Source organism: Furipterus horrens, unplaced genomic scaffold (genome assembly GCF_987537825.1).
Source record: "Furipterus horrens unplaced genomic scaffold, mFurHor1.1.pri manual_scaffold_9, whole genome shotgun sequence".
NCBI classification, from domain to species: Eukaryota; Metazoa; Chordata; class Mammalia; order Chiroptera; family Furipteridae; genus Furipterus; species Furipterus horrens.
Genome location: NW_028327179.1, coordinates 34,208,443 through 34,233,655, shown reverse-complemented (window position 1 = coordinate 34,233,655; position 25,213 = coordinate 34,208,443). Strand labels below are relative to the sequence as shown.

Genomic DNA, 25,213 nt, shown 5'->3' with positions numbered 1-25,213 from the left:
AGTTACAGTAAAGTCTGGCAAGCTGCTTTTGAATGAATCCTTCTCTTTGAGGGAAAAAGGTATTTGTATGGGTTCATGTTCTTCAACAAAGACACACACTGGACTATGTATAGTGTTTCTCTTTCAGCCATCAAATGAATCCAAAGGGTGGTTTTTTGCTTATTTGTTTTTTCCTTAATTCTGACACAAGGAAAGAGCCCAACTTTAGATATCAGGAGTTCTGGACTATAGAATCTGTGATAATTGAAACATTCTCTTAGAGGGTTAGTTACACCCTTTAATGGAAAAACATGCACATGAGATTTTATACTTGGCAATACTTCTGAAAATAATAGACTATAATAGATCTGCAGGAGAGAAATACCTTAAAAAACAGGTTAAAGGTGAAATACTAGCTCAATCAAAGCATGACAGTAGGATCAAAATTAAATAAAGCAGTGATAGAGAACAGTTAACTTATTAAATATATTACATAATTATGTTCATCTCTTTAAAATTTTCTGTAATTCATTTAAACATAATAATTACTCTTTGCTCTTGTGACAAATTATTCTATTTTATTAAAAATATAGAATTAAACACTGTCAAGTACTTCTCTGGTAAACTCTTTGCCACATGCCACAGTTAAGACATTCCTCTCTTCTTCATATTGCAGTCAAGGCACATGAGAATCAATTAACAGCCACTTCAATGTTAATTTTAAATCCAAACTTCAGTGGAGGTAAATATTACAGGGAGTACATGGAAATCTCTTAGGACAGATGGCCAGCAAATTCTTCCAAACATTTCTGAAGACAGTAATGTTCCTTTCACCATTAACCCATAATTCTCCTCTTTTTTATTATGAAATATTACCTTTATTTGTCAAGAATTATAATAATTTCAGATGAGGACAAGTAAGGGAATCAATGTCTATTGTGTGATCCCTGAGTGCTGAGACTTACTGTGTGATCCATTGTAAATTTTTTAAAGAAATTTGATTTCCTATAATTAAATGAAGATTTTATAAGAAGTGTCACTTAAATGTTCCTCATGTATTTTAACTCATACTCTTTATCCGTGATGATGAACAGTGTAACAAGATGCAAGTGTTAACCTTTCATGGAATTGAGAGGACAGAAGTAGGAGAGAGAATCTAGTGTTTATTTCCTCCCAAACTAAGCAACTGAAAGCAATGTCCAGACAAAACAGAGCCCTAGTGTTAACAGAATTCCCTAGAGTTGTACTCAGTTATCAGTTTTTTCTCCTGGATTCTGAGATCAAAAGCTAAGAGCTGAAAGCTCAGGACCAAGGTGCAGTATGTGCGTAGATAGATAGGTAGCTTAGATGTAGTTTAGAAAGATAGGTGATAGGTAGGTAGGTAGGTAGGTAGATAGATAATCATAAGAAGCATGTCATTATTATGTTTACAGTAAGAATTGAAGGATCTCTACTTAAAGTTTTAAATTAAAATCTCCACATCCAAATCTTCTGTCTCAATGCTCATTATAGAATATGGTTATAGAGGAACCAGTCAGTGGATGAAAAAGATAATTTCATTGCCTTATTGCCAACATTATATCATATCTCAAAATAAGGTGTGACTGTGGAACAACTGTTTATCAATATGTTGTATAATTGTTGATCAACTTAGAAGTAAGAGTTTCAAACCTAGTTTTCATTATGTAAAGAAAAGGATAGGATAAATGCATATTAAATTTGAAAGGTTTATCTTTATTTTAATAATCACCAAGTCCCTAAAAACATGTAGTTATTTGAGTTTCTTTCTTTATACATGTGTCTTCTGCTTTTGTAGTTAAAGAGGTTGAGCAATATTTGATATTCATAATTACTTTCTAATTTTATAGCATCTCCCTTTTTTTCCTCTTTATCACTGCAGTTTATCATTCATGTCTTGCATAAATACCATTACCAAAAAGAAGTCACAAAATAATTCAATTTGGATATACAATGTATAGTATGAAACATATTTTTACTTCTTTCTACTTTTTCTGAGCAGTTTTCTCTTAAACATACAGATATTTAGCAAAGTTTAAGTAATACTGATTAATTGAGCCAAGGCACCAAATAGGTCTAATTTTTCATTGCAATTATCAAATAGTATCATCTCCCCAAGCCACAGGCATGGAGTCAGCAGTTCTCTATCACATTGTGTGTATGTGAACTACACAATTAATTAACAAATTTATTCTAATTGGAAACTACCGAAATAACACACAAGACTAGCTAATAAAAGTAAAGTTTCCACCCTGCAGTAAATCTTGATCTCCTTCCTAAAAGTAGCCACTATTAACAGTTGGTATGTATCTTTCCAGACCCTTTTTGATATACCTGACCTTTCATGTTTGTATTGCAAAGAATACTATTACTTAAACTTATGTGTATTCTCCACCCTTCATTTTCTTTATTGGACTAAGGAATGGCAAAACCAACTACCTCACTAGGATTGTTTTGGAGAGTAAGTAAGTTACAGTTTTTGTCCAAGGACCTATAATTTATTTGAAACATGATTGACATTGTATTACTCAGGATGGGCTGTGGTTTGCTATGGCTTAATATAATGAATGTTTATTTGTTGCTCACATTTTATGTCCAATATGAGTCACTGGGGGACTCTGTACAGCAACACAGGTTAACAAATGCTGCATCTCCATACATGCTTCCTCAGTCACCTTGGCAAAGGGAGGGGACGCAGCAAGATGCGTACTGGCCCTTACAGCACTTCCATGAATGTGCACATTTCATTAGTCAGAGTAGGTTGAATGGCATGCCTAACTTCCAGCAGAGCTGGGAAGAGCATTCCACCCAAGGTCCAGGAAGCAGAGAGCTGGAAATTAGTAAATAGTACTAACGACCACCATAGGAATGTTAGCAAACCCTAGAGATAATGTAAAGCATTTCTAGGGCTGGGTGAAAAGTCATTTCTTGTTTTATTTGATCCCAGAGATATTCAAGAAAGGTTTTCAAAGGAGGAAAAAAAGTGTGGGGACAAAATCAGGAACCTTGTCTGGGTGTCAGGCATGGAAAGGAATGTAGATTGAGAACTTCAGTACGAAAAGAAAGTGAGGGAAGGGAGGACATCCAAGTGAAACAGCTGGGTGCCACGTGTGACTAGGGATCAATCCCCACACTCCTAGATCTGAAGAGAGTTGCATATTGCAGCCTAGGTGAACTCAACCTCAGCCTCGTCCATACGTCATCAGATGTAGTATGCTTGCCCACACAAAGGACCTCAAAGCCGCTTGGCTCAATCTTTGTTCTCAGTTCCTGGTAGTGCCTCTGGTGTCTGGTCTCTCTGTCAGTATCGTGTTTTTGTTTTGGCCTTTGTTCAGCCTGCTGCTTCTTTGTTGTGGAACATCACTTATTGGTCCAGGCTTAGCAATACCGCAGCCAGCAGGCCTCACAAGCCGCTAGAACGATCATGGTTTTCAATCCCTCTGTTCCCTCAGAACCTCTAAAGAGCATCCTGTTTTCTTGGTGCTTGAAATTTAAGGAAGTGAGCCTCCCTTAGTATTGAAAAGGAAGACATGTCAAATGAAAAAAGTTTAGATTTCATTATGCCAAGTCCAGTTTTTCCTTAAACTTCTTGTACTTTGGTTTAATTGTGGAAGGATTACAAGTCTGCAAGATGCAGATCTTATATCTATGTTTAAAATTTCTCTTCAGAATATGAGGTCTGTCTAGAAGGTATTGAGCCATGTCATATGAAAAATAGAGACATTTATTGAAGAATATACAAGATACAGGAAACATCGCACATAGGACAATGACGCCTCAGTCCCCTTCAAAGTAGGCACCTTGGGACCTCACACAGTTCTCACAATCACAATCAGCTGCCCTGTTGTATTTTCCTGAATCTTATCAATGGTATGAAATCTCTTCCCTTTCAAAAGTGATTTTAGTTTTGGGAAAAGCCAGAAGTTGCAGGGGACCAAATCTGGGCTTTAGGGAAGCTGAGTCACCTGGTTGATTTGATGTTTCACCAAAAAACTCTGCACAAGATGTGATGCATGAGTGGGCATGTTGTTGTAATGAAGCTGCCAATCACCAGTTGCCCGTAGCTGTGGTCTTCTGAATCATCCAAATAGTTTCCAGAGAGGAACATTCAAAAGCTTAACACAAAATTTGATGCATATTCATTGGCTCTACTTGCTCAGTCATTTTTAATGCAATGGCCACACAGTACACATGCTCACCCAATGATGTCTACCACCCTCACTGACAAGTACAGTGAAGTGGTCATTGTTTACAGATATGCATTCCAGTCCACTCTCCTTGGCTGCCAGTTTACATCAATGTCATGCAAACTGTTCTCATTATATTAACAATGGCTGGACTTTTTCTGGACAAACCTCATATTCCTTTAGAAATATCAACAACTGGCACTCAAAGACTGTGGGTGTGTGTATGTGTGTGCATGTCTTGAGGGAAGAGCAAATCAGGGGAAAGGAAACGTGAAGCTTCAGGAAGGACAAATGAGGAATAGTCTTATTTCATTTGATCAGGTGGAAACTGGGGTCAAAAAAACATCCTTATATTTTGATTTTGGAACTCTTAGTCTCTTCATTATTTAGTGCTCAGGGGAAGAAATGGTATAAGATTAAGTTATATAAAAGTAAAATTATGCGAATCAGAGAACGGCAACAATTCTGTGCAAATTCCCTTCAGCACCCAAAGCAGCAAGCAGATCAGTGGGAGGAGCAAGGTAGGGGGACAGTTCAGTGTGGTTGCTATGACAACCTTGTGCTGATTGGAATAAGACTGAGGAATCATGATTCATCTCTGACTTCACCATCTCTTTTTCCCTTCTTAACTGCCTCCTGAAGATTTGCAGTCCTTGGGGTCTTAGTGCTGTCAAGACACGTCACAGAGAAATACAATGTAACCAGGGGTAGCTGGCCCCCAGCAAGGAAGGCATAAGCAATTTGTGTGCCTGGGATGAACAGGATAAACTATAAATAAGATTTAACCTAGGAAAATGAAAATTAGCAAGAATCATTAGCATGCCAAGTTTACAGGCCATATCCTGGTATACCATGACTCTGAAATGACAGAACCAAAGTACAACCACAGAAGCCAGATCAGTCCATGGAGAGCAGATATAGAAGACTATGACTTGGTCTTCTGGTGATAGGAAGAAAAACAAAGCATTGTCCAGAGAGTAGAAATGGGGAATACTTCAATTGTAGCTTCGGCTTTCTCAAATAAAATACCTGCCTTAAAGGTTGCTGTGTGCACCAGAGGTCCAATAAATCTCCCTTTCTGACAGGGTAAACATGGGTGGTCACAGGAAAAACAATTGCAAACTCTTGGCTGATACCGTTTATTTTTTTATATTTATTTTTGAGGTGACTTTAGTTCATAGGTTTCAAGTGTACATTCCTGTGATACATGATCTGTATATTGCATACTGTTTTTACCTGAAAAGAAAAAAGAAGAGTTCAGGGTCATTGACAAAGACAAGAGAAGCCCTCATAAAAATTTTTATGTTGACAACAATAAAGTAACAAAATAGCACATGGAATAAAGTGCTTAGTAATGGTATTTAATATAATTAGTAAGAATGGGTACTCTGGAACTAGTTTCCATTTATCTTTCAGCCTGCAATAATGTGGGTACCTCACTGATGACTTTAATAGAGAAGATAAAGGGGGGGAAAGTGAAGGAATGTGTTTGGGGGGAAAGAATTTTTGACTCAGCTCCTCGTGCTCTTAGGATCATTGATCTAGATCCCTATATAGGGATCTATAATGCCCATTTATGCTTCTCCTGTTGGCATATTCTTCATCAGATAAAATGGTCCACGTTCCACCCCTCTAGAGGGAAACATGATGCATAGACTGGATGCGATTTTGTTTTTTGTGTGTGTTTTGTTCTGGTTGGTTGGTTGGTTGTATGTTTATCATTGAGAAAGGGTATAGGAAATCACACAAGCCTTCTCCCTCCTTACCAGGGGTGTTCCTAGACTGTGCCACTTGTTTGAAAGGAATTACCTTGAAGCACTTGACTCTCGTGGAAGGTATTTTCTCTGCAATATGCTCTGAAATTATGGCTAGACAGTGGAAATACTGCTTGATGCTTCAGCATTCCCACATGCTAACCCTGAGGTTCCTGACCTAGGCCTATGGGTCTACTAATGGAATTCAGAAGGTCTGGTGACCAACTGAAATTGTATGAAAAATAATCTGCAAGTAGTTACATAGATGCAGTCTTGTGGAGAGAATTCCTTGGTATTCATCCGGTTCTCAAGTTTGGCAGTTAACTCAACAGTGGTTAAGAAGTATCACAGTCTGAGTGGTCTGTGCTTGTTTTTCATTTAATTGGCAGTTGTATTTATCAGTGTTTTGGCCACTGAGGAATTGGTGAGGGTAGGAAAGAGGGGTGAGATTAAATAAATTTGGGAGCCCTGACCCATGTGCCCCCCAGTTGGTTGGAGCATTGTCCCGTAAACTGAAAGTTTGCAAGTTCAATTCCCAGGCAGGACACATGCCTGGGTTGCAGGTCCCCAGTCGGAGCGTATGTGAGCAGCAACTGATCAATGTTTCTCTCTAATATTGATGTTTCTCTCCCTCTCTTTCTTGTTCCCTTGTCCTCTCTCTAAAAAGAAATAAATAAATAAATTACAAAAACTCATCTTTCCTGTTACATAGCAATGTAACATTTTATGTATAATATTATTAAAAACTCACCAAATGATGCATTTAAAATTTGTGCATTTTAGTATAAGTAAAATTTACCTAAGAAACATAAATCTATGTTAGGCTCTAATTAGGGATGAATTGTTCTGATTCCTGCAACTTACTTTGAAATGCATCAAAATAAATAGGATGAATTAATGGATGGATAGAAAGAAAGGTAGATGAATAGGTATGTTGCAAAGCAAACATTTCAAAATGTTAATTGAAGATCTATATAGTGGGCATATGGATGTTTACTATATTAATACATACTTTCACTTTTCTATATGTTTGAAAATGTTAATAAAATGTTGAGGAACTATATAACCATAATATTTAGAGTACTTAAAACTGTATATGTCACAGCAGACAGAACAAGTGTCAAAAGAAGTGACTGAAAGTTGATTTTGTAACTTATTTATTGAGTTAATTCAGAAGCAGTTCTTTGGTGCATAGAAAGAAATCTACATATGCAGATACTCCTTGACTTGCAATGAGGTTACATTTTAATAAATCTATCATAAATTGAAAATATGGTAAGTTGAAAATGCATTTAATATATCTAACTGACTGAATAGCTTAGCTAAGCCTAGCCTACCTTAAACATGCTTAGAACACTAACGTTGGCCTTCAGTTGGGCAAAATCATCTTGCTGCGGCTACTGCCCAGCATCACGAGAAAGTAATTATGCTCAATAGTGCTAGCCCGGGAAAAGATCAAAATTCAAAGTACAGTGGCTATTTGAAAGTCAGGGACTGTATTCAGATTTCCAGTGCAAAGAACTTTAGAGTTGAGAGGGATTACTGTAATATATATGTAGTGTTCCAAGCAGTGACCTCCAAACGGTGACCACGGTTGCATGTATTTTCCAGACTGGGTAGTGTTTGCACAGTTTTATTTGGAGGTTGTTCTGTCATAAAGCTCTTCTTGCCATTACTAGTTTTTAGTCCCTCTAAATATTTCTTTGCTTGATTTCACATCATTAATCTTTGTAATTCCCTTCTACCCTGTCTGCTTCAGATATCTCTTATCTTATCTGAATCACCAATCTCTAGTATGTAGACAATCTTAACTGCACTACATCCCATGGAGCTAAAAAAAGATTTGTGCTGTTCTCCTTTACATTTTACTAGATGTACGTCAGTCCCTAAAAATCAACCTGTTAGAATTTTTCCTAATAAGGAAGGACTGAGAGAGATGAAATTTAACTTTACCATGTTAATCCAAGCATGAGTAGTTTTATATCCTGACTGGGCCAAAGTACTCAGTAATTGCTTAAGAGAATGTTATAAACCCTAAAACTAAAACTCAGGAGGTTAGTAATTACAAAACAAAGAGCCTTTCCTTTTCAGCATCTCAGGCCCTTGCTTATTGTTCGGAAATCTCTTGCAGAGCCATTACATCTAAGAATTTCAAAAGGAACAAAACCAAAACAGCTTACAGGAGTTGATTGGATTGTTTTATTTTGTTTGTTTCACATTTGTATACTTCATACAATATACATTCTATTTAATTGTTATGTCTAAAATGGAACTCGGGTGATATTTTCCCCATGATAACATGAAGCACTAGATCTGCTTTATTTTTTCTTCCAAATGACCCCAGTGTTCAAAATCACAACTTTTGAAAAGACCTTAACAGCATCGTGAAACATGATAGGTGCTTAGGGTACAATTTTAATGCCAGCAGACTGGAAAACAAACAGCATAACCCAGACAAGACATGACTTTGTTCTTTAGCATCTGTGCGAAGAGGAAATAAGAGCTTTCGGGGATGTGCTCCCGTGCACAGGTGTGGAAGAGAAGATGTCACATTCCTGACTTACCACATGGTGTGGGGGATTCTGCTTTGGGGCAAGGCAAAAGGGTATTGCATTGCCTTTAACAATAGGAGTTCAATACACTTAACTCCATTGGTGCTTTTGTTTCAGTTTGCCACAAGTGGTCACTAAAAACGCCTGAAGCATCACTTAATCCCTGGAGTCTGGTGTATGCTGGCTACTGTCACTGCATTCTCCAGCTCTACTGCCAATGGAAGTGTTTGACCCCAGGCCTGCAACCACTGTTCTTTGCTTTGCCACTAAACCACTGAGCTGTTGGCACTTTAATTGTTTTATACCAGGAAGAAACCAATTATGTTGATGTGAATGTCTTATTCATCAGACATTACAGGCTTCACATTTTTAATGAGCTGAAACTCCTAGTCCACATCGTGCAACCACAGTGAAGCAAGACAAACTGTAGTGATGACATTTTCTAATTCATTGCAGTTGCTTTTTAAAAGATTTGACAGTGTTTCCTAACTCCAAAGGCTGCAATTTAAAGTCTGTCTGAGGTTGTGTGCTAATCGAAAACAGTAAATCATGTTTGAGTCATAAAGGACAGCAGAGTAGCATAGCTAGGAGTAAGTGCATATTTTTTCCCTTTTCTTTTAAATGCATAGACAAATATAAAGACACACATGAACAAACTATTTATTATCTAAAGAATCTTGCTGGTGCATGAAAATGTCCAAATTATCTCCATGGGCTATATTTTTAAAAATGCGGTCCTTGGGAAGAAATGTGGTTTCTATGTCATCATTAGTCCAGGACACCCTGAATATTTCTCACAGGCAGAATAAGACCTTTCCCCACTAAGTGTGACAAACCTGGTGCATTGTGAGCAATCGCAGTAGTTACTTGAAGAACCAATTGCATTATCTAATTCAGTAGCATCCTGAAGAAGACAACTCTTCATCTACAGACTTCATAGGAGCAGCTGAGCCTTTATCTGTGTGAAGAGTACACAGCTGCTCTTGGGTTAGAACCTGGGGACTCCCAGCTCAGCAGCCTCTAAGGCCTCCTCACTATACACAGATAAAGCCCAAACTGGTAACCAGAGCATGGAAGGCCCTCCGCGCCACTGCCCCCACCTACCCTCACACCTTCCCCTGCATCTGCTTTCTAACATGTACTTATGAGTCTACTCCATTCGTTGGCCATTTACCACTTCACAAGCCCTTGACATTCAAGAATGTCCTGCTTCCTCCCTTTCTACACATTAAACTTTTATTTATCTTTCAAAGCCCAGTTCTTCCTCACTATATTGGTACCTCTAGGTTGATACTTCCATTTTCCATTTGGACTTATAGGTTGTCTTGGCCAGCATCCCCTTCCAAACTTTTGAGGCTCCTAAGGACAGCAGTGGTCTGTTGGTAAATATTTAACAGCCAGTTCTCCAGAAAGAAAGCAGAAAAGCCCTAATTGGTCATGCTTGTCTTGTAGCTCATGGTATAATCCCTCCTTCCATTGCCAATTTCAAGGGTGACTGTGTTTAACAACCAGCTTGCAAAATTCCTGAAAATTTTAACATTCGACACTTGTAAGCCAGTTCACGCCAGCTCCAGACCACCACTGGCATTTTGCTTTTATTGTCCTTGTACCGTCTGCCCCTTCACACTAAACACTGTGCTTTGATGAAAAATAGATGCAGTAAGTGTCTTCTGCATTGAAATAGGCTCTGCCGCTGCACACTGAGTGGGGAGTCATTTGCCGCAGAGATTCGGGTGTTATTTAGGCTTCTTGTCACTTGAGAGTGGTGGCCTTATCCATCTCCTCCACGCCACATGTGTGTATTTAAATAGATAGATTTATTGGCAGTGCAACTGAGGATTGTGGTCAAGAACCCACTGATGGTCTTAAATTCAGCAGCCTCATTAGAGCAGAATGGGATCCACTGAGGCCCCAACGAGAAACTTAGAGAGGAAGGTCTCAAACAGAGTCAAGGAGAGGACTGAAAATTCCCATGGAAGGGTGGAGAGGAGAGAAGGCTACAGGCTCAGTTCCTACCTTTTCATCAACAAATCTTTTGCCAGCCTCGGTGTTTAGCATCTGTAATACTCTGGTGACGCACACTTTGAGATTGGAATGCCAGTGTGTTTTAGTTGATGTAGTAAAGTGCCAAGCTTGCTGGTTCTGTTTTTATAATAAACTTGGAAATTACAACATATCAATCCTGTTGTTTCTATTAGGGTGACCAACTCAGTCTGGTTTTCCCCGGTTTCAAAACGGAAAGTTCTGTGTCCTGGAAATCCCCTTCATCCTAAAAACCAGGACAGACAGTCACCCCAGTTCCTGTAAAGGCGGCGTTTCCTATAGTGAATGCTGTGGGTAGTTACACCGTGAGCAGACCTCTTGCTGCGGGTATGCCAGAAGACATTGAACTAGTGACTAAAAGGATTAGAACTTTTTTTTGAAGTGGTTTATAAAATCTCTTCTCTTCTTAAAGTCACGGTCCTATTTTTCAGGCACTTGCACTGAATGAGAGGATAAATGGAAATGTACTTTAGATAGGAGAAAATACTACATTAGCACACGGTGCTGATATTTATTTCTCCTGATGGTGCTCATGTCCCCTTATTGAATGTACTGGAATTCATCTTGGGTATTATTGAAATATAGCAACTTGTTATAGTAAAATAACCAGTATCAAAATACTTTAAAATAACCACTTATATTGTTGTGGAGAGCACATAGTTTAAATGATTTCACGTGGAGATAAAGTCTCAGCTTCCCTGAGTCAGTGCTCAGTGATTTATCCTTTGCTGAGAGTTGTTCCTTGGCACTGTTTGCGTTGTGGCGCAGCGACGTGAAAAAGAGCTGGTAGGGAGCTTAACTGGTTCTCTGGTGTCAGCAGCCCTCAGCATGGACTTGTTGGACCCTCCTTGCTGACAGCAGACATGTCCTGGTGGAAATGATGTGCTATGGTAGTGTCCACAATGTGTCACCGTGTGACAGTATCAGAATGTGCCCCACAAGAATAGATGTTTCTGCTATAGTATGATATCCATGCTCCTACCTGTGTTCATCAAAATACCACAATAAAAATATATGGCTTATGGGAAAATATAGAGTAAGGGGCAGACCAATCAAAATATATTCATGTTGGTCTGTTCATGCTCCCACAACAGAATAACTTAGACTGGGCAGCTTATAAACAACAGACATTTATGTCTCACAGTCTGGAGGCTAGGAAGTCCAAGATCAAGGCACTGGCAGATTATGTCTGGTGAGGACCCTCTTCTCCTTCTTGCTGGGGTCTTTTTTATAAAGGCACTAATCCCATTCATGTGGTCTCTGCTCTTATGACCTAATTTCCTTCCAAAGGATCCACCTCGAAATATGATCATATTAGGGATTAGATTTCAACTTATGAATTTGGGGGGACACAAACATTTAGTCTCCAGCACATAACACTCACAAAGGCTGTTAAAAAAAAATACACTAATAGCCCCAGCTGGTATGGCTCAGTAGATTGAGTGCTGGCCTGTAAAACAAAGGGTCGCCAGTTCGATTTCCAGTTAGGGCAAGCCTGAGTTATAGGCCACGTCCCCAGATGGGTGCATGTGAGAGGCAATCACACATTGATGTTTCTCCTTCTCTTTCTCCCTACCTTCCCCTCTCTATAAAAATAAATAAATAAAATCTTTTAAAAAATTAATAGAAATACTAGCACAATTTATAGGTGATAGAAGTTGGATGGAAGAGTTGGGGATGCCCAACTTTGGATGAAAAGACAAAATGTGCCAAGATCTGGGAGAATTGTGCAATAAACAGTGAATTCCAAGACAGAGCATGTAGCTCAACCAAGCAAGAGGAAGCATGTGGGGTAAATGGACGGCACGTGCAGTTCCATACACCTCCTCAGCTTGTATGCAAATGTGTTTGTCCCCTGCACATGGCTATTGCGAGTTGGTGACTCAAAGCCCTCACATTGGGAAGGAATCTCTCCCATGAACCAACACAGCTTTTGGTTTATGCTGACACCATTTTCTATTTACCAATCATGGGCCATCTATTTTATACCACAGAAATGTGTGTTTTAGCTTTGCAAATTTCTGCTGGATAAGATGGGTCATGAGACAGATTCAAATTGGTCATCATGTATATAATGAATTCAAAACCTTTAGCATGAAAACTTTCTGCACCTCAACACTTTGGATAGTAATACTAGACAAGTTTTAATATGAAAAAAAAATCCACCCAAAAATGAAGTCACATCTCTCAGATCTTTTAATTAAAATCAGACCTGAACCCTTGTGTTTTTCTAACTGTTAAATACTTAAATGTTTATGAGATTTGTGTGTGTGTGTTTTAAGTTTTTAAAAATGCACATGCTGCTGGGTTACATGTATTTGGTTTATTTAAATATAGTTTAGTAGGACTGTAATATATTAAAAAGGTTAAAGTGTCAGAATCCTATTTAATCAATTTATACCCACTTGGGAGCCAGTCAATTGTAAAGGTATGCTGAGCAAATAAAGCTTCAAATATGAAATCCTTGAAAAGAATAAGCCATGTTTGATGAAGGCTTTTCTATTCTTAACTTTGCCATTAAAACTGTTTCAATTAGCCACTGCAAACCTTACAGTATATTTTTGTGTGTATGATTTTATATATGAATACATATATACAGTAGTCCCTCTCTATATCACAGTTCACTTCTCGCGGCCTCACTATACCGCGGGATTTTTTAAAATATTATATTTATTTATCGCGTATTTTTTGCTATATCGCGCGATTTTGTGGTAATGTATACATATGTTGTTAAAGTTACGTAGGTTTAAGAGTGTAGAATATGTTTAAGAACATAGGTAGTATTTATAAAAGTGTGGAAAAGGTTAATAAGGGAGTGGGAAAGGTTAATGAGGGACTGGGAACGGTTTATAAGTGTGTGGGAAGGGTCTATAAAGCCTTAAATATATATAAATACTAAAATGTAAAGTTTCTACTTCGTGGATTTTCACCTATCATAGGGGGGTCTAGAATGTAATACCCACGATAAGTGAGGGAATACTGTACATATATATATGATCTTTTAAAAAAAATTAACTGTGTCTTGGTAGTTCTTACAAAACCCAGGTCAGTACTTTCCCTGCACTTTTTTTGTCCTCTCTGAGATAGAACATACTCCCAGAATTACCATCCTTTTAGTCCACATGTGTCTAAAATATGACCAGTGTTTTATATTTACATAAATTTGATTTAATAAATAGCAACACCATTAAAATAGAGCATTCTTTTCAACCACAGCTAATTACACATCATATAATGCCTGGTCTTTAATGGGAATTTTAATAAATGTCCATTGATAGTGATGATTATTGAAATGATATGTTAAGTCACTCTCCTCATGTGAGAAATTCTTTGTTTTGAAATGTTAGACTTGTAGCTTTGCCTAAAAAATTTTAATTAAGATCACCACTTTGGCATGAAGCTTTAAATGTGCAAAGTTGCTGCAATTAATGCACTGTGCATCCATATGGATGTTACCAAACAGCTTTCAACTTAAAGGATTTAAGCTATTTTGAATGATGGACCTTCTGTTAAGCTTAAAACAAAAGCCTGTCTACCTCTGAATTCATTTTAATTAATATTCTCTAGCTGGTCTCAAAGATTTGCTCTCTTCTATTGGGAGAAGGAGCATGATTATCATAAATCAGAAATAAGTTACAGAAATAGATTTCACTAATTTTCTACTTCTTTCTGTTTCATCCCATTTCTTCCCACCCCCCAAAGAGCTTCAATGCAATGTTAAAATAACTGGAAAACACTGATTTCAGATGTTCTAAAAGAAAACCTATATTTTAGTCAAATCATAATATAATTAAACTCACTCAAGAAGATGAAGAAATTGAGTTGTCCCACATTTTTAGAAATCAGTGTGAAATTTAAAATTTGTCATTTTGAGTCCAACATCCATATAAAGTTTATAGTATAAAATTTGAGTATATGTTAACACTGATACAAACGAATATAGGTCATATGTGTGTGTAATTGTGTATAGAAAGGATTTTTTCCTTCAGAGAGATTTGGACTTGCCTAGGTGCTTAGGGTTTAGCAACCTTGTTTGTGGACTTAATTTTCTACAGGAACCAACTCTGTTTGAAGATGAATTAGGTACAAAAATATTAGCTTGGCCATTTTTCTTAGTATTTTAAGCAAAATTGAACCCAGAGTGGCACAGCCTGGCAGATTTTATTTTTCCAGCTTATTTTTCATGTGAACTTTTCTTGATATGGTAGTTAGGGAAAGGAAGCTTTCTAAACTCCGCTTCCATGAAAACAGAATAAATGCTATAGATGGTTCTATGTGTTAGTTAAAGCCATGATTTTCTAACTGTTTTCAAACATCTCCCCCACAATTACTCTCCATATACCTTCAAAAAATATTCACTCTGATGGTTACTGGAATCCTCTGACTACCTGTATGCCTAATTTAGGCCAATTTTGAACGTACTTTAAAAGTAGACAGCTAAAATTATCTCCCAAAGTCTTCACTGAATTATTAAGAATAAAATAAATGTGAAAATTACAAAACAGACCTGTGATTTACCAGAACACATGAGTACGTAATTCATCCAACATGTGAGTGGAAAGGCGTGGAATCAGTAAGTCTCCTCTAGAACACTACCATCACAGGCCCTGCTGGGTTTTTTGTTTTGTTTTGGTTTGGTTTGTTTTTTTATTCCAGTATTATGAAACTTCATTTGTCATAACCACTGAATTTGGCAAATTATGCCCTAATTTTTACACTCTGTCCGGATTTTTAACTTTTATTTCTTTTTTTAAAGCATGTAATAAATTACATACCTATCTTTAAATGCCTCTTGATATACCAGTGACTTGGATTCTACATTAGAAAAGAAGGTTGAAATTAATTTTCTAGTTTAGGAACAGATAAAAGTTAAACTTGGTCGAATGATGGACATTGTTTTTCTTGAAGAGAACTTAATTACTTTATAATTCTATGCTGTCTCTACTATCATGAGGTAGCTTTCTTTCCATCCAATTTAGTAATTCTCTACCCTCTTGGTTAGGCATCTTTTTACAAAGAAGTCTCTCAAATAGAACTGAGCGGATTACCCTACAGCTCCACATACATCCTGATGAATATCCTGTTCACAATGTAGGCGATGAAAGGAAAACGTACAGTTGTTTTAATTTGGAACCAAAACAATCACTTCTCTCCAGTGGGGGTTAGTTGAGGAGGCCAGGGTGGCAGGGCGGAGCAGGGGGTGGAATGGTCCAGAATCTGCCTGTAGAAAAACAAATACTTTGTGGAGGGGAAATGCAGCAGGGAAAAAAAAATTTTTAAATAATTTAAGGAAAAGAGTAAAACAAACACAATACCTTAGAGTGCGTAAATAGGCTAACGAAAGAGAGAGCATCTGATTACACGGAAGCACCCTAAGCTGGGGCCCTTGACTCTGTCAACCCACTGGCGAGAAAACTTCACGTGGGCGTAGGGGTGTACGTGTGTATGTACACATGGAGATTTAATGGGGAGCACTGAGGGAATTGGAAAGAGCCTGGCCCATTTTTAATTTGGGTCTGTTTGCTTGCTTTTAGCACTTAAGCGCTCTGCATTCAGTTTGGTCAAAAGAATGATGAAGCACTCCTTGCTTATGCCTCGAATCAGAAATGCATGAAGTGCAGCTGCAGAGATAATACATTTTCCCCAAAGGCTTTGGCTGAGCAAATTAGGTGTCAATGGGGTGCCTGCGCAGGCAGTACTCTCTCTAATTAGTCTCTTGAGCCTAGTTGGTGGCGGGTATGAGATGATCTAATCAATTGGTCTGTGTCTGATGGTTCCTGTAACAATCCTACCAGGCAGACTCTCTCCCACAGGTCACCCACCTGCGCAGCGGGACTGCTCATTTTCATTTTTCATCTCCTCCATCACATGATGCTGACAGTTGGTTTTAAGAAAATTGAATCCAAAAAATATCTAGTTCATAGGGCACATGGGTCAGAACAAAGTTGCATTATGGGTACAAGCGATCCAATTAATTAATATTTATAGCCGAGAAGCTCTATGTAGATATTTCTGAATAAGGATTTTATCAATAAAGTCCAATTTCTTGTTTAAAACATTTGTTTCTAGAGAAATAACCCTGGAAAAGCTGAAAGCAAGATAAAAATGACATCCATTAATCTCATAATTTATATACCTATGAGCTTATGTGCACATAGTTGAGCTTATAATTTATATTCACTGTTCATTTGTATTGTATGTGCAGTGTATTTCAATAATCTATTAAATGTAAGGGAAGGATTTACAGTGCTATTGTATTTTGCTTCTCTGTGAACGTCATATATCCTCTCTCCTTCCGCCCACATCCCTACCCATTGCATGTAGGATTATGTTTCAGTTTTAAAGAATTTTTCTAGCAGTAAACTCACCCACCTACCTGTAGTCCTTGAAAATTGAAACTGATAGTGATATTGCCCAAGGAGGGAGAAGGGATATCGCATGCCACTGGTGAACAATGTCAGGGCACTTGGCACAATTTGGGCTGGAGAGTCACCTCACAGAGGTGGGAAAGAGTCTAGCTCTTATTGGCACCTCTCTTATTTTTTTAAATTATTGGATCCTTTCATTAAATGTCTGACCTCAAACCTAACTAAGTGGCCTTTTCCATAATCACTGTGTTCACCGTTTTTATCCAATTACTATTATTATATGTGATCCTTTATTATCCTATTCTGCTTATGCCCTGGGTTAGGTACATGTGATTCTTCTAGAGATTACACTTAAAGAATCAGGACAGAGACAAGGACAAACACCATCAATGGCTTAAAAAAAAATCTGATATCAACCCAACAGGATACTAACACACCAACATAATTTATTGTTGCCCGAAATCACATATACTGAAAAGCAAAGCATTCTTTTCAAATAGAATGCCATGGGTTTTTAAAAGGCTGGCCTATAGGGAGGTGTTAATCCTACCTACCTTGCTGGGCTGTCGGTTTATCTGTGGATGGCTTGCTCTGACCCTGGCAATGTGCTCTTTCAGCAAGAGCACAGGCACAGCGTTCGCCTTCAGGAAAGGTGCCACAAGGAAACTGCATCTGAGACCATCTTCTACTCCCTCATTTTCAGATTCTACCTTTTCCCTTTTTATGCATTCAACAACTGTGTACCAACTACCTGAGCTGGGTCTGGGCCATGCTCTAAAGGCACAGTGGTCAACAAAACCAAGTTTAATCAAGAATATAATGATGCCACCTGCCCCTTACTTGATCCCTCACAGGCAGTGTCCTCATACCTGAAGAGGGACTAAATGGAGTCACTAGTTCAGGAGGTCAGCTTGAAGACCAGGTCCGCATCTCTTGATTAAAATGGTGGAGTGGAGGAGAGTCAGACAATGACTACGTATATCATTTGGATGTGGCTATAGGACCTCCATACCTAGGCAAGCAGGTGTCTGAACAAACCCACACTCCTGTTTGGCAAGGGTGGGAAGGCATCGGAAGAGCTTGAAACTTAGCTGCTGTTTATGTGACATGGAACAGAAAAGGCATTTCTGTTATCTGCTTAATAAAAATATCAAGATTGGTAGTGGGATTGGGGAATGACTGAAGAAGCCTGTAAACAGGTATGGTTAAGTGCTACAGGGACAAGGGCTCTTTCTCACCTTGATGCTCTGGACCTCAGAAAAGATGTTATATGCCTAAATCAGAATGCATGATTACATGGGAGCAACAGGTACAGCAAACGGTAGATTTTCTTCATTTCCCTGGAAGAGCAAGGTGTGGGATGGGAACTAAGGCAATAGTTTTCATGTAATAATTTCTCCTAGGACGGTGACTTTTTAAGAAGAGGTTTGATAAAGGTGTATCTGGACAACCTGGCAGGGATGAGGGATGGCCTAGTGAGCCAGATAGAGAACTGTTCCACAAGTAGCAGGTGTTTGGTATAAAAACTGAGGAGTTTAAGCTGAGTGGTAGCAAAGGGCCTATGTGTGGTATTCATCTCCCCCCAGGCATGTCCCCCCAGCCCCACACCTCTCTCAGAAACATAAGGTAAGGAATTTTGTTTACATTTGGCTTAGTCACCAAACACAGAGAACTCTTAAGAATGAAACGTTACCCCTACCTCTCACCACATAACAAAATGAACTCAAAATGAATTGAAAATCTATATCTAAGGACTAAACTCTTAGAAGAAAACATAGGGGTAAGTCTTTATAACTCTAGATTTGGCAATAGATTTTCAGATATGACACCAAAACCACAAGCAACGATATAAAAAATGGATATATTGGATTTCATTCAAATTAAAATGTTTTGTGCATCAAAGAACACTATCAACATAGTAAAAGGCAATCCACAGGAAGGCAGTAAATATTTCCAAATCAAGATATAATATATAGCTCTGGCCAGTGTGGCTCAGTTGGTTGGAGTGCTGCCCATAACCAAAAGGTTGTGCGTTCAATTTCTGGTCAGGACACATACCTAGGTTGCAGGTTCAAGCCTCAGTTTGGGCAGTGGCCCATGAGGGTGCATACAGGTGACAACCAATTGATTATTCTCTCTTGCTCACATCAGGGTTTCTCTATCTCCCTTCCTCTCTCCTTTCTTCTCTAAAAGCAATGGGGGGGAAAAATGTCCTCAGGTGAGGATAAGAAAAAAAAAGAGAGAGAGAGAGAGAGATACAACTATGTAAAGAACTCCTACAACTCAGCAACAAAAAGACAACTCAATTTAAAAATGGGCAAAGGACTGGGATAGATATTTCTCCAAAGATAGACAAGTGGCCAAGAAACATGTGAAAAGGTGCTTAATATCACTAATAATTAGGGAAATGCAAATCAAAACTATAGTGAACCCTGACTGGTGTGGCTCAGTGGATTGAGCACCAGCCTACAAACCAAAGGGTTGCCTGTTCGATTCTTGGCCAGGGCACATGTGTAGGTTGGGGGCCTGCAAGAGACAACCACACATTGATGATTCTCTTCCTCTCTTTCTCCCTCCCTTCCCCTGTCTCTAAAAATAAATAAATAAAATCTTTTAACAAAACTACAGTGAGATGGCAGTTCACACCCACTAGGATGTCTGTCTATAATAAAGAAAAAACAGAAAATAGAAAGTAACAAATGGTAGTAAGGGTGTGAAGAAATTGGAGCATTTGTATATTGCCAAGTGGGAATATAAAATGGTGTATCCACTGTGGAAAACAGTTTGCCAGTTTCTCAAAAAGTTAAAGACAGGATTGCCATATGACCCAGCGATTTCACTCTATTATTTACCCAAAACAATTGAAAACAGGTATTGTACATGAATATTCATAGCAGCACTCTTCACAATAGCCAAAATTTGAGAACAGCCCAGATGTGCACCAACTCATGAATGGATATGTGGTATGTCCATAAAATGGAATATTATTTAACATTAAAAAATGAAGTACTGATTCATGCTACAATATAGATGAATTTTAAAAACACAATAGGCTACACATTGTGTGATTCCATTTATATGAAATATCCAGAATAGGTAAATACACAGAAAGCAGATTAGTGGTTGTCAGGAGCCGGGGCAGGGGGAGAAAGGGTGTGACTGTTCAAAGGATATGGAGTCCCTTTGGGGGATGACAAAATGGTTTGGAACAAGATAGAGGTGATGGTTGCACAACATTGTAAATATATGCTTTCAAGTGGTTAATTTTGTTATATGAATATCAGCACAATTTAAAAAAGGATGGAAGGTTAACCTTCCAAAAAATCATCATAGTAAATAGGAAAAATGAGTAGAAGGTGGAGAGGATGCTCCTCTCAGCTGTAAGATGGGAGTTTTTTGCTTTCTTGTTCAAGGTGGTGCTATGCGAGGGTGAAGTCCTTGTCATGATAGCCCACATGGGCAGCAGGGGGCGACCGCACTGTGAGTTCTCCACAAAAGGCTAATAAGGTTTCTTCTCTACCTGGGAAGATGACAGTGTGCCACTGTAGAAGACGACAGGCAGGCCTGATCCCGTCTCATGACCTCAGGCTTCTAAATGGAGATGATGAGTTGATTCTGGGATTCAGTGAACTAATGGATCGACTCTCTGGGTTATGTGACTTGAACCTAGGAATGGTTCTTTTTACCTTGCCTGGCAAGACATCTTTTCCCCATCCTAGAGATTCTGTGAAAATGCTTAAGGACCAGAAAGAAATGTGGACAGGAGCAGAGTAAACAATCCTTCTCTTTTCTCAAACGATTCACGTGGAAATAACTACTGACTTTTAGCAGGCATCATTGAAAATGCACAGTCATATGTAGGAAGTTGGCAAGAGGTTAGCAGTTTGGGCCCTTCTGGCCAATTTTCTTTCTACTGAAACTAGGTCTGATGATAGGCAATGGAGGAACTAGAGACAGCTGGGGGTTTTTTAAAGCATATATGTGATCCATCCATTTTTCTCTTTCTTGTTCATAAAAATGAACATGATAACATGTACTTTCAATAGTCTATATGATGCTATACGCACTTAATTAAGACCAGTATTACCACTGATTATTTGGGGAAGGAAATTTTCTGAGTTCTCTATATTAATCCAAGATGAGGTTAGATCATTTCAATTCATGGAGTTAAATTCTTTGAAGGGAAGTAGATGCAGTCAGAACCTTTGTTTATCATATTAGAAGAACTGTTTTGGTGAAGGAGACAACTTTGCCTCAGAGACATGTGCTTGGGGTAGCTGTGGAGAAAACGGATAAGCTCACTTTGGCCAGACCAATTTTGATGTCTCATGTAATTTAGGAAAAATGAATGATATAAGATTTTTTTTTTTCTTACCCTATAACAATTTGCTCTTTTCCTCCTTCCAGGATTAAGCTGTCATCATTCTGGGAAGAAAAAAGAAACAAACCATGAATGAAGTGGCCAATAATAGGAAGGGAATCATGGATCATTTTCCTTTCTCTCCCTGTGGTGGATTTCACTTACAAGGAAATTGAGGCTGGCAAGACCCTGTTTTCTCTGCAATTTATTTAAAACCTTGCACGCATTTGGATACCTTGTGATTTCCAAGAACTATGTGAAGATTAAGCTTTGCTTACTGACACATGGCATGTATTTTTCAGTCTTTTGTGTTTGATTTTGTTTGATTTCCCTCTGCAGCGCAGCATCTCTGTAAAGGTTTTTATGCTTTTACCAACCATGTCTTAAATACATTAAGACAACACATTTGGAGTTCACACTTCTTCAGTAATATCTGTACTTGAAAGCCACAGAGTGGCATAAAACAATGTGTGCTTTCCTTGAGACCAGTGTACATTTTGCAACCACAAGTAAGGAAATGTTCAGCTAAAGCAAACCCATGTTCTCGGACTGACTTAACAACTTGGTCCCAGGTCATGGGGCCCCGCTTGTCACCTACCTTTTGAGGACATTTGCAAGTGTGGTTTTTTCCTTGGAAATACCACACATTTATATAGGATATCAGAATCTGCTTAGCATTTTCAAGCCACATAGCCTGACTGTTTTCCAAGTAGGTTGGAAGTGAAGAAACAGCCATCAAGCATTAAGAACAAAGACAGGGATAAATTGCTTACTTACTTTTCAGTGTCTGGAGATTGAAGTAACTTTTTACATATTTTCTGGGTCTTGTCAACATCTTCTTTTTTCCGTCCACTCTTTTACACTTTGTGTTTTCTTAGTGGAGAAAAGAGTAAGGAACAGAATGTTTAAAACTTGGATGCACAAGAACTGGATCTGTTGGATGAGTTTGGAAAGCCATCTTTGCTAGTTAACATTTAAAAACCAAACTACAGAGTGATCCAGAGTTAAAAATTGGCTCATTTATACCAAAGCACCTTTCAATTACATTTTTTTAAAAAACATTCCAAGCTGATTGGAAGCCATCATTGGGTATGCTAACTTTAAACCGTCTCCTGGAAAAACTGTTTGAATGCAGGTTTTAGAAGCAATACAGGAGTCTTGCTTTAAAGATGGGAAGGAGAAAAAGAAAGGCCCAGCTTCCCCTGTTTAAGGAACTGAGAGGCCTTGGAGGATGAGGCGAGTATGTGACTTGGAGGGAAAGGTGGATTGGGCATTTGCTGAGCTTTGATCCCTAGGGAAGGCTGTCTGATGTGGGCTGTCTGCCAGGGGGACAGGCCTCGCTGCAGAGTCCTAGAATCCTCAGAATCCCTGAGGCCAAGGGGGTGGTTAGGAAATTTATCTAAAGCATGAAACCTAGCTCCTCAGGACACAAATTCCTATGGAAGTACTTCATGTACATTGTTTTACATTGTCCTATTAGTCAGAAAGGAGAGACCAAGCACTTCAAATACATCCCACTTTGGGAGATCAAGTCTAGGAATTATGAGCCAGTTGTTGACAAAGACTTTCTCCGAGAGTCAAGTAAGGGCAAAGCTTTTCTATAGTTAATCCCATTATACCTAGAGAATTGGACCCAGAATTCCTAAATATTAAATGGTACCTTCCCTGGAGTGGGGTGTGAGTATATAATATATTCAAGGTCACAATCCATCCTATCCAGAAGTAGCATTCATTGTAAGCTTCTAAGTGTTAAGTGATGAATTATTTACTGATTGATGTTAAAGAGAGCAAAAGTTACCCAAGGCTAGAATGTGTACTATTTGTTACCTGGAAATCTTTCCCATTCCTCTTTCATACATTCCAAGTCACTGGAAGTCTTTAGAGGTATTTTGATTTAACGTGTATTTAAATTAGGATTTCTTACAGTAAATATGGAGAAGAAACCCTTACATGCAATTTAAAACAGCCTTGCCGGTGATCTGTCTTGAATTATTCATTTGGTGGAGAGCATAACTTTTGTATTTTACTGAGTTTAAACCAAGAGCAAAACTGGTGATTAAATCTTGCTATTTAATAAATATTAAGTGTTAAAAGACTTCAATTAGGAATGTTAGAGTCACTCAGAGATCTATGCCCCTGTCATAGGCAGCTTCCCTTGGGAAATGAAACATAATTGTACTCGGGGGGTTGGGGGGAGGGGTCTGTTTTATTACAGACAAATACCACTCAGAAGGTCTTAGGAACTTTCATTCCCCATCCCTGTCATCAGTACAGAACATCCAAAGTTTGGTTTGTCTCTCTTCTCTCCTCTCCCATTTGCAATCACATCTCACTCCCCTTCCTTTCCCACCTTCTGTAGCTGAGGGCAGCCATGAAAACTGTGGCAGAATGTGTTTATTAGCAGATTTATTATTCTGTTGAGAAAGCACTGGAATGTTTTGTGAGATTATTTTTATATGAAGGAGTAGTTTGAATTCAAACAGCTGGACTAGTAAGAATGCATTAGCATGGGGATTGTATCAATGCAGCATCACTGCACACACAGTATTCTGAAAGGAAATGTGGAACTTCATTTCCATGTTCTTAAAGGAACAGTATGGTTGACTTAAAAACACAAGATATGTAGGACATGAAAAAAAATGTTTGCAGTGCTCAAAAGAAGCAGGGGGCATAAAACAGGGGTGGCTGTCCATCCACTGATACAAGGGTGAGAAGCTATTTCTACCTCGTAAGAGTGATGAGAAAAGTTTCCAGGGGCGCCTCCAGGCTTGCAGAGGAATCAAGCCTCTGGGTATCCTTTCCTCAGTGTGTACGTGATGGCCAGTGTAATCAATACTCTAGGTTATGTGTCTATATAAGATACTCACCTGTGAATATTACTGATTTTGTAATCTTTGTTATATAAGAGGAAGTTTAGGCTGTACATACTGGGGTAGATTATTGCCTGCCCCCTATAAAGAGGAATATGCTGCATAATCGTGCATATCTTCCATCTCCTTTACTGGTTTGTAGGCAGGGGAAACCACATATATTGCTGCCTTGCAATTTGCATACACACACACACACAAAAAAAGAAAAAGGCAAAAAAAATCAGCAGTCTCCTATTCTCATTCCCTTCCTACAGCAGCATATTTTAGAGGCACATATAAAATCTACATTCTCTAGTTGGGAGTGGATTTTTTTCTTTTATCTTTTAATTTTTTTCTGTATGATACACTGAGATGTGTGCTTTCTAACAGGGGGTTGGTACCTAAGAAATGTGCTAGCATCATTCAGAAAACTAGTAAACTTCAAAATGACACATAGCAAGGAGAATGGATTAATACATGTTGCATATATGTTACCAATTGTAATTTGTCTGTATTATGAAAGATGTAATGGTTTGTCCGCTGTCACTGTTGTTTTCTTGTAACATGATATGGAATAAAATATAGCAGAATCTTTTTTTGGTACATCTTTTTGGTGGGTACCCCAAGCACCATACACTGTGTTAAAGAAGTATGGTCTTGAAAACTGTCAGACACAACCATTCTCGAAAATAAGAGACCAAACTCACAATGCTCTCGGATATGGAAAGGAGGGAGTTAGCTGGAATATTCCAGGAGTCTTTGAAACCCTCCCTGTCCTTGATTTGCTAGGCCAAATCTAGGTAAAGTGGCAGAGGCTGTGCAAACCAAATCTCGTGAGTTGGAAGATCTTCTTGATAGTCCCCAGCTCCTTACTTGCATTCGCCATGTGTTCTATGCATGGAGCCAATCTGGTTTTGTTTAATGACAACCCTATTTATCTTGTATTACCTCTTTTTCCTTCCTTTTTTTTTCTCCCATATATCCTAAAATGAGGTGTGTAGGTTACTCTCCACTGAATACAAATCAAAGCTTCAGCCCGCAGACATTCTGCCAGAAGCGTTCTGTTCTCCGAGCTGAGCACACCTGAGCACCTGCTAAGCGGC

General features: G+C 38.5%; 1 protein-coding gene across 2 annotated transcripts in view; it reads left to right on the top strand.

Annotated features, from left to right (window-relative positions):
* Positions 1-24,703, top strand: part of CDK14 (cyclin dependent kinase 14) — a 564,775-nt gene extending 540,072 nt beyond the window's left edge. For both annotated transcript variants that reach the window (XM_090287257.1, XM_090287258.1), the window contains one exon: positions 21,309-24,703. The gene's annotated coding sequence lies outside the window, so the exon portion shown is untranslated. The remainder of the gene's footprint in view (positions 1-21,308) is intronic.
* The last annotated feature ends 510 nt before the right edge of the window (positions 24,704-25,213 follow it).